General features: G+C 39.3%; 1 non-coding gene across 1 annotated transcript; it reads left to right on the top strand.

Annotated features, from left to right (window-relative positions):
* Window positions 1-10,168: 10,168 nt before the first annotated feature.
* On the top strand, window positions 10,169-10,275 carry LOC111726570. Its single transcript, XR_002774317.1, has one exon. It is a non-coding gene; the product is annotated as a U6 spliceosomal RNA (small nuclear RNA).
* Window positions 10,276-11,003: the final 728 nt, after the last annotated feature.

Genomic DNA, 11,003 nt, shown 5'->3' with positions numbered 1-11,003 from the left:
AATAAATAAATAAATAAATAAATAGAAGCTGAAAGTGTTAGGAGACAGTGGCCCCATGCTTGACTCAGAATGTGCCCAGATGAACAAAATTAAGGACATTCTATACAATAACTGATCACTTCCTTTCAAAAGTGTCACAATCATTAGAAACTATCACAGATTGGAGAAGATGTTGGAGAAACATAAAGTGCAATATGAGATCCTTGATAGGATCTAGGTGCAGAAAACAAAGGGATTTTAATTTAAAAACTGGTGAAATTCAAGGAATTCCATAGATGAGGCATAGTATGTAAGCTAATTTTCTGGCTTGGGTAGTTGTGCTAGAAATGTTTACATTTGGGAAATCTAATGTTACTTTCACAACTTTCCTGTAAGTCTAAAATAAGTTCAAAATTAAAAGTTAAAAAATCCCAAAACCAGAGATGCTGGCGTGGATGTGGAAAAAAGGGAACACTTCTACACTACTGGTGGGAATGCAAACTAATACATTCCTTTTGGAAAGATGTTTGGAGAACACTTAGGGAACTAAAAATTGACCTGTCATTTGATCCTACAATTTCTCTACTAGGTGTATATCCAGAAAACCAAAAATCACACTACAACAAAGATATTTCTACCAGAATGTTTATTTCAGCCCAATTTATAATTACTAAGTCATGGAAGAAGCCCAAGTGCCCATCGACTCACAAATGGATCAACAAATTGGGGTATATGTACACCATGGAATAGTATGCAGTCTTTAAAAAAGATGGAGAATTTGCCTCCTTCATGTTTACATGGATGGGGCTGGAACATATTCTTTTTAGCAAAGTATCTTAAGAATGGAAGAAAAAGTATCCAATGTACTCAGCCCTACTATGAAACTAATTTGTAGCTTTCATAGGAAAGCTATAACTCAATTATAGTCCAAGAATATGGGGAAAGGGGAGAGGGAAGAGAGGGGAGGGGGGAAGATGGGTGGAGGGAGGGTGGTTGGTGGGACCACACTTATGGTGCATCTTACAAGGGTACATGTGAATCTTTCTAAATATAGAATATAAATGTTTTAACACAATAACTAAGAAAATGCCATGTAGGCTATGTTAACCAGTTTGATGAAAATATTTCAAATTGTATATAAAACCAGCACACTATACCCCATGACTGCATTAATGTACACAATTATGATTTAATTAAAAAATAAATAAAGCTTAAAAAGTAGGAGATAAATTATGTTTAAACATGCAAGAACTCACACAACATAGTTCCCAGGAGCTCTTCTAGAATATGTTATGAAAAGAACTTGAGCCAATGAGTAGATGAAAAGAAATCATCACAAAAGAACAGTAAGTTTTTGAAGACTAGATCTCTTAAATATAGGACTGAGGTTAAATCAGTGGAGCTATAGGGAAGTGTGAAAATATTTTTTTTAATTATAAACTATGAAGATATATAAATATAACTATTCAAAATAGAAATTCAGTCAGAGATGAGAAGCAATAGAAAGACAATAATATAATTATGATAACAAAAAGGCTTCAAAAGATGTAGCTTAGGGGCAGTGCTTATGGCTCAGTGGGTAGAGTGCTGGCCCCATATACCGAGGGTGGCAGGTTCAAACCTGGCCCTGGCCAAAACTGCAAACAAACAAACAAGATATAGATTAAAAGTGATAAATTAGTTAATAGAAGTATAAGTAGCTTAAAAAACAACAGTATACACTTGAAAAACTAATGATAATGACAAAATTGATAATAATTGGTGGTGGAAGAAAAAGAGGCAAGCTGGCAAAAAGTGAAAATACACTAATTTTATCATTGTTTATAATGGGCAATAAATAGAGGATTAAGTATATTACATATAGGTGAAAGGCCTATATGCCTCTGGCCAAAAAAGCTGTTTGAGAGAAAGCAGTGAAAAGACTTCGTGCAGGTACACTTGTGAGGAACTGAGGCAGAATCCCATATGGCTGGGTTGAATGCAGGCTTAAAAACCCCCTGACCTAAGGTTGGCCTGGTGGGTTGCAGGCATAAAAACTCCCTGACTTAAGGCCCACATGGGAGTGGAGGCTTGCACACAAATTTCTGTATGCCCTAGAAGTTTCTTAATTATGCCTTGTTTTAAAGATCAAAATAACTGCCTCCAAATAGCAAGGTCAGTAGGACAGACTTTCAAACCGTATTTGTCCTCCATAGCCTCAGGCTTCATCAGATAAGAACAAAAGAAGTAATGACTAACAACATGTTCTCTATTAAGTTATGTTAAACTGGATTATGTTGAAAGGGTTATGCTTAAAGGTGTATGTTGGGTGGATTATCAGATTACTAGGGAGGAGCTACTCACAAGGTAGTCACAAGATGTTTAAATGGATTAATGAAGTTATTGATGTCCAGTGCACATGTGCAGAGGGATTGTGATGAATATTAGTGAGGTCACTGCTGTATAGTGCACATGTGCAAAATTGACTATATAAACCAAAAGTAAATAAAGAAGCTCACCATTTTGCCTGAGCGAGCGAATGGTCACCTTTATTTAAAACACAGTTTCAATAAGCGTGCTTATTCTTCATGACATCGCTTTACTGTGAGACTCTTATGGCAACGATTATAGAACCTAGTTATGATAATACCATTAATAGCTTTAAAATCAGACTTTCCAAATTATACCAAAATGAGGAGGAAATTTTAAAACATAACAAGAAATCACAAAACAATGAGAAAATTATATTAAATTCAGCATTGTTTCATAACAGCAAAAGACCAGAACAACCTGAGTGTCTGTCAGTGAAGAAGACTAGTTAAATCAATTAGGATAAATAGGAAAACAATGCAATTATTTCTAGAAATGAGGCTGATTTATACAGTGATATGGAATGATTTCTGAGATGTATTTTAAAAAAAGAAAGCTAAGGACAGTTTGTGTGGCAAATAAAAAAGAATATTAAAAAAAAACTACCTTCCATGTGGGCATGTGTATTTGTATGCATCCTGGAAAAATACACAAGAAGGTAATAGCAATAGTTTTCATCTAGAGGAGAGTGGGTGACAGGACATGGGTAGAATAATAATTGGGAAATCTAATGTTAATTTTACAGCTGAAAAAGAAAGGGCTTTCTTTTTACTCTGGATAACATTTTATGCCTTCTAAGTTTTGCATTATATAAATTTTTACCACTAAAAACAAGAGGTTGATGGTTGGTGGATAGACACATAGATGACAGGTTAAGGATAGACATACAGGTGGGTGACAGAGCTAGTCACCAGAAACAAGATTTACAATAAAGCACAAGGACATGCTGATTATTCTTAGAATTTACTGCCTACAAAATTGTACCAGAAGTAAAGACTTCTCCAGAGTTGGCAAATTCTAGCTTCTAGAGAGAGGCACGGCTCACTCAGAAGGTGAACACATAGGGCTTTTGCCATTGAGCAAGTAGGAAACTGTTCCAGCAGGCAGAAAGTGCACCCTGGTCCTCTTACAACCTTTCCTGAGGTTGAGGACCTCATGATTAGGAAGTGGGGTAAGGAGTAACAAGGAAACAGAGTAGCATTCTGAGCCATAGCTTTGAAATAAGATTGAATGTGGCTCCAGCTAGTGATTAGGAATCTAGGTGTGGCAGTTTCCCTGGAAGTGGTGAGGGAGGGTGGGGTAGGGATTGTTACTGTGAAAAAGAAAGATTATTTCTCTTTGGGGCAGGTTAGGCTGAAGGTGCCTGCAGCACAGACATTCCAATATAGGTGCTCACTAATCAATTGGGCCTACTGTTCTATATTCCCAAAATGATATCTGGCCAGGAGATAAAAATCATGCAGACATCAGTCTTTGGCTTTAATTTCAGACTCAAGAAAGGTAAAAATTTATAGCAGGTTAGACAGAAGAAGGGGGAAAGAAGAGACAAAAACTTGGAAGAAATCTTCAACATAAGGGATGCACAAAAGAGAGAGAACAGCCAAGCAACTCAAGAAGGAGAAGCCAGAGCTCTCAAAAATTTCCACAGCACTCAAGAAAAAAGAACATTTCAAGTCCTTCAAGAAACTTAGCTATGTCCAGGAGAGGGGCAGGGCAGAAGCTGGAAGAGGAAAGGACATTTTTTAAGATTCCCTCCCCCCTCAAAAAAAAAAAAACTTAGTATGTTAAAAGGCAAATTGGAGGATCCAGCAAAAAGGGGAAAGTTAAAGATGCAGGAAAGTGGGAACATGAGTGATGCTCCTGATGAGGGGAGAATATCGGATGCTGAGCCCAAAAGGGGGTCTAAGCTTTGGATAGGTGGGAAGCCAGCTCTTTTGTCATAACCAAGGGGAAGAAACAAATGCACAGGTTTGGCTGCCAATAAGCTCCCCAGCACATTAGCAGGGAGGAGAGGGAGTTCTGACTGAGAATCTTAACATTGATTTTTCTCATAGAAGTAGAAAGTGAGTCATACATGAAAATCAAGGGGAGAAGTGGTGGGCTTAGGAGGTATTTTTTAAAAGAGTATATAAGGTAATTATTAGCTTCTTTGTAGAATGACAGAAACTACCAACTAAAAAAATGGTGGGTAAAGTTGGAATCCATTAATTTGTAGAGGCAAAGTCTGTAGGTTGTGTCTTTTTCAGCATCACTCAGCAGCCCAGATCTGTAAGTTTAAAAAGAGGAGGGGTGGCAAGGGGTCAGCCGTGCTGATCCAGAGTTAGTACAGGGGAATGGACCTGAAGAAAAGGTGTAAGTGATTGAAATGACAAAAAATGGAACTGAGGCTAGAAAGGGAAAGAACGAAAGGGAAGAAAGCTGATGAATAGGAGTGAAGGAGTCAAAGGCTGGAATCTCCAGCAAGTGGAGAAACAGGTGTATAAAAAGAGCTGGGCAGACTGGAGTCAAAGAGTAGATCCAAATTTTCTGCAAATAGCTAATAAAACCATAAGAATAATAATTTTCTGCATATTTTAAAATCCAAATTAAAAACATCTTATCTCTCAGATTTGCAAACAATTTGAGTTTGATAATTACCATACCCAGAGTGGTGAGGATATGGAGAAATAAGCATCCTCCTTCCCCATATCCAAGACTAAGAATTGATACAAGACTTCTGAAATGGGTAATTTGGCAATATTTGCTAAAATTACAAGTGGCCACACCACCTAAGCAAGTAGTTTCATAGGTAGGGATCCAACTAACTACATACTCAGACAAGTTTTCCACAATGCATGGAAGAGACATTCTCTACATCGTGCATTTTCATTCCAGTTATTTACTTGGCATCTACAATATTCAGGGTAACAATTTTCAAAATGAGAACCATGACTCTCAAACAAATAGAGAATAAATACATGTCACAGATCTTATTCAACTCATTAATTATTGAGACAAACAGTAATATGATAAAGCTGGCTCAAAAAAACTTGGAGGAAAGGAGATTTATATGGTCTTTTAAAATGAGAATGTTAGGATAAGATGTGGTAGTATGCACACAAACTAGGCAAGTCCTGCAGAGAATAAACTATAACCTCTAAAGTTATCTTCTTTATTGGATAGAAATTATTTGCATCTTGATGGGCACAAATCAATAACATAACATGGGTCTTTATAGAGTCTGAGACCTTAGTTAATAATAAATAGCAAAGTTAAACAATGATAAATTCTCTTAGGAAATTAATTTCTGATTAGTTTGTTTAATGGTGTCCCAGTAAGATATTGAAGAGGGTGTGCTCCGTGCTTTTGAACTTATTTCCAAGTTCACATAATTTTTCTTTGTGTGACCCATGTGCTTGTTATGTAGAAACAAACAAGGCAAACAAGTTTCCTGCTTTTCTGGAGCTAAAAATGATAGTAATAGAAAAGTTAAAATAAAACAGAAGTGGCAATAAACAAAGTGTTATAATCTTGGGGATGGTTGTATTAGATATGGTATATTGAATACAGTTGTTAAAATGATTAGGAGACCATTAGGCTGAGACAGCTCCTGTACCTTAGATTTCTATATTATTAAACCCAAATCCAACACCACATACACAGTAAAGTGCAGCATAAGCTTGACCAGTCAGAAACTGCCAACTAGGAACTTTCTACTTTAACCAATCAAATATTTCCTTTATCCTGCCTCCCCAAACACCTAATATAAGTTCTTCCCATGTGCCCTCTCAGTGGAGGAGTAAACCCCTTGTAATTCGGTGTTGCCCAATTCATGAATTACTCCCTGCTCCAATACACTCATTAACATTCTGATGTATCCGAGTTTATCTTTTAACAAACAGAATATGATGAATTCTCTGTAGCATCCAAAAACTAAAGTTGATCTATAACCATTGATAGCCAGAGGGCTAAGAAGCAAGTTGGTTTTGTGGTACTTTTCTTTTCCATAAGAACGAAGGACTTTGCCTATCAGGCACTCAGAAGCAAAAAATCATTCACTCTCCTCTTCAGCCTGAAGGCAATAGGAGGGGTAGGAAAGAGAAGCAACCACCTACTGTGAGATGCCAAGGAAAGCTTGGTCGTTAGAGTTATGATGAAGTGGACCCTGTCTGCCTGGGAACAGAAATTTGAAAGGGTGTGCTGGAAACATCTGGAAGAAATGGGAAGGTGAGTTTGAGCGTTAGAAGCATACAGCCTACAGAAATTAGGAGGAAGGCAGAGGAGGCTGGAGCTGCCAAGTGAGAGAGACTAAGGTGGTCCATAATGAGATGATCTGACACCATTACTCAAAAGAATGAATCCATTTTCTAACTCAGCTTCAACACATACAGAGCCTGGAAGTTTCTTTCCTGTCTTACAATAAGAAAAAGGTGGGCAGACTGAAAAATCAGTGACTTTCTTTGGACATATCAAAGAACTGTAGTTGTCGAGCAAACAGTCACTCTGGAATCTGGGGGTTTGGGTGCATCTAGAAAGATACAGAAACACAGATCTCCTTACCTGGAGCAGAGGCCCCTGGAAGGAACAGCTCACTGGCAATGCTGATGATTTGCTGAAGGCACAATGTGGACAGCAAAAGAGTGAGACACTCCTAGAGGCTGAAATCTTCAGAGAAACCCTCCCCCCCCCCATTCTCCTGGGCTTTCTCTCCAGGAAACCCATCAGGGTATCATAGTGATAAATACAATACTTTTTTAAAAAGATCTCTTGTGACTCTGGCAGGGAGTGAGGAAGATTAACCAATTAATTCTTGTCTATAACAAAAGCCAATCATCCAATAAAAGGGACTTGGCAAGATTTCAGTTCTGAAAACTTAGCTCAGCGGAAGAAAAGGATTCCTTCCAACTCCAGGCCTCTAGCTCAGCTGGAAGAAAAGGGTTCCTTCCAACTCCAGGCCTCTTCAGCCTTCCTGTCTTACTCAGCTATGGTGAAAACCACACATGCATGCACAAACACACACACATGCACAAACATACACACACAAACACACACACACACAGCATCCAGAAGAGTCAGGGCTTCAACGAAACAGATTGGAAACTTTGCAGTCAGAAAAGGGCATGAGAGTGGGGGAAACCAAGGCCACAGCACCACATAAACACTCAGGAGGGTCACAGGTCAGAGACACAGACTTCTTAAAAGGCTGAGATTTGACCAGAAGATTCTGGAACTCTCTCTTTCCCCTACATCTTATGGCCACATCAATAGGGGTCTGGCAAAATGACAGCAGATTTAGGGTGAAGGCACTACAAGACATAGCCTCTGGTGGGGTGTGGTGGCTCACGCGTGTAATCCTAGCACTCCGGGAGGCTGAGGCAGGTAGATCCCTTGAGCTCAAGAGTTTAAAACCAGTCTGAGCAAGAGCAAGACCGTGTCTCTACTAAAAATAGAAAAACTAGCCAGGCATGGTGGTGGGGACTGTCCCAGCTACTTCAGAGGCTGAGACTGGAGGATCACTTGAGCTCAAATGTTTGAGGTTCCTGTGAGCTATGATGATGCCATGGCACTCTACCCAGGGTGACACAGTGAGGCTGTCTCAAAAAAAAAGACATAGACTCTGAAGAGGAATACTGAGGTAAGCCCAAGATGAAGAGAAGAGACAAGAACAAGGATATGAGAAGAACCTAGTAGCTAATTATAGGTAATTAAAGCTACAAAACACATTAAACACAGTCTAATATCTAATCAGATTAATATAAGTCCTCACATTTATCCTATTTATCTCAATCCTTATCCACTACAACATGGTTGAATTTCAATTTCAGCAATAAGTGAAAAGGCAGACTAAAAGACAGAAAGAAAACAATATATACACACACATACATATGTACATATGTTATATAGATGTGTGTATCTATACACACACACATACAAGGTGGCCATAAAGTTAGTGTGAAATTTAAAATAGTTACTATTTTAAATTGTGTATATATGTGTGTGTGTGTGTATTTAAAATAGTTACTATTTTAAAGGCAGTACCTGTGGCTCAAAAGGGTAGGGCACCAGCCCCATATGCCAGAGGTGGTGGGTTCAAACACAGACCCAGCTTAAAAAAAAAAAAAAAGTCATTAAAATTGTTACTATTTTAAATTTCACAGGGACTTTATGGCCACCCTGCACATATACACACACGGTCTGAAGAGACACAGAAATCATCGGAACCTGATGCAGATGTGACACAGATGTTGGGATTCTCAGGCAGGAAATTTAAAATAACACTGATTAATATTTTAAAGACGCTCATGGAAAAAGTAGATAATATGCAAGAACAGATGGATAGTGTAAGCAGAGAGATAAAAATGCTAAGAAGAAATCAAAAGGAAAGCTAGAAACCAAAAACATGGTGACAGCAGTGAAGAACGCTGTATTGGGGCTCATCAGTGGACAGACAGTCGTGGCTGCAGAAGGAATCTGTGGATTTCACGGTAGGTCAGCAGAAACTCCTCACACTGAAAAGCAAAGAGGAGAAAGAATGGGGGGAAAGGGAACAGAACATCTAAGAACCGTGGCCAGTATCAGAAAGCATATCAATATATGTAATTGAAATACCCAAAGGAGAGAAAAGAGAAAATGGAATAGAAGAAATATTTGACGTACTAATGGCTGAGAACATTTCAAAATTAATCACAGACAGTAAACCACAGATAGAGATCTGGGGAGCTCAGAGAACACCAGGAAGGACAAGTAACAAGAAAAACCACAGGTGAGCATGTCCCCTGGTCACTGGAGAGGCAGAGGGACGCAGGCCATCTCTGGGAGGACACGAAGGCACTCACATAACATTTGACAGCTCAGTTCCATCCTGGTTCACCTTCCACATCAGGTTCCTCAGATAATTCAATCAGTTCTCTCGGAACCATCTTTCAATCCAGCATCTCCTCATCTTCCCTGTGTCACTGCCTGAGTCTGGGCCTCAAATCTGTTACTTTGAACTAAGACAGCATCTTTTCTTGTCACCAGTTGCTTCCCTAAATGTGGAGGCTGAAGTTTTTGTCCTAAACACTCAGCTCACAGTTTGGTAGCTACAAACCAACACTCAAAATTTTACTGAAAACCTGACCACAAACGACTTGTTAGATTCATTTCCATTACCAGCTTCCAGGCACCCACACTGAACTCGGTTCTTTTCTTTCTGTCCTTGAACACGCTATTCCCTTTTCCTAGACCATGTCCCCCACTGCCCCCCATTCTTTATCTGTCAGTCCTTACTCATCTTTTAACATCCAATTCAAATACCACCTTCTCAGTGGGGCTTTCTCGTATCTTCAGAGTTAAATCAGTTGCTTTGTTACTCTGTGCCACAAAGAGACATCATTTACACTTGCTGAAGCCCTTCCCAAGTATGTTACAGTTACTTTTTGACATGTCTCCCTGTGGTCCTCCAGAGAAAGCTCTCTGAAAACAGAGGCACACACAGCACATGGAGTTGGCCCCTGGTAAAGTGAAATGAAAAGACGAGATCATTTTTAGAAAGAGACTGACAGTCAAAGACACTGACGGTGAAAATAAAGAAGGAAATTTTCTGAATCTAATGAAACTGTTGCTGTATTGCCCAGGAAGGCAAGTGGTCCTAGCACTTTACATTTTACTTTTATGAGAATCTCGGTTTCTAATATGTGATGTCACATCAGAGATTCCTTCAGTAAAGCAGTCGTGGGACCCTTCATGTTCCTCCTTCCTGAGGTTTGCACCATCCACCCTGTCATAACAGGAAGATTTCTATGTGCTATGCCATGTCTGGTATTCCGACTTTTGATAGCTGTGAGTCAGGAACAGAACCCTGTTGATAATTATTAAAATAGTGCTCGCTTTGGTAGCACATGTACTAAAATTGGAACGATACAGAGAAGATTAGCATGGCCCCTGAGCAAGGATGACATGCAAGTTCATGAAGCATTCCATGTTTAAAAATAAATAAATAAATATTAAAATAATGTATTCTTGGGAATAATCCCATCAAAACCTTTTAAATTTTAAAAGAATTTTAGCAACTAGGAGCTTAATTTATTTTTAAGTGTTGTTACATGTCTCATTTTGTTTTGGCCCAAGCTAACTGAGCATGCCTTTTATTTAAATCACCAGCCCTATGCTAGGCCACTCACTCAGTGCTTCAGTCAGCCCTATCTATGTGACATCCCTGCCTTCTGAACAAGACAGGACATTTTACTTCTTACCAATACATCTAAAAATTCCATGCCTTCTCACTTTTATAGCAAGCCTTTAAGGTAAGAGCTCATGCCCCTAATTTAGCAACAGAACAATTTCAGGCCAAGCAGAAGAGCTCTGCAAGTGGGTGAGCTTTATACCCCACTCCCACCCTGTGTCTGTCCCTGGTCATTGGCAATGAGCTGCTTTGGGGGATGGGATGAGGGGAAATGAATACTTCCAGGCACTTTGGGCTCTCTTGGCAAATGAAATTATGTCCAAGGACCTGAGAAATTGGGTCCAGGGACCTGGCTCCAAAGAGAGCCACATGTGGGGGCGGAGCCAAGATGGCGAACTGCAGCCAGCTTTTTACAGAAGCTCCCGTCCAGAAGGAGGCTGAAAGGACAGAACCTTAGCAAAGTAGCTGATGGTTTGGAGCAGAGACAAGAGAGAAGATTGAAGAGTGCACTTCAACCTTCCTGAGGCGAGCC

Source organism: Otolemur garnettii, unplaced genomic scaffold (genome assembly GCF_000181295.1).
Source record: "Otolemur garnettii isolate 467f Iridium unplaced genomic scaffold, OtoGar3 scaffold00071, whole genome shotgun sequence".
Lineage (NCBI taxonomy): Eukaryota > Metazoa > Chordata > Mammalia > Primates > Galagidae > Otolemur > Otolemur garnettii.
Note: the sequence above shows the minus strand (reverse complement) of the source record. Positions and strands in the feature narration are given on the sequence as shown.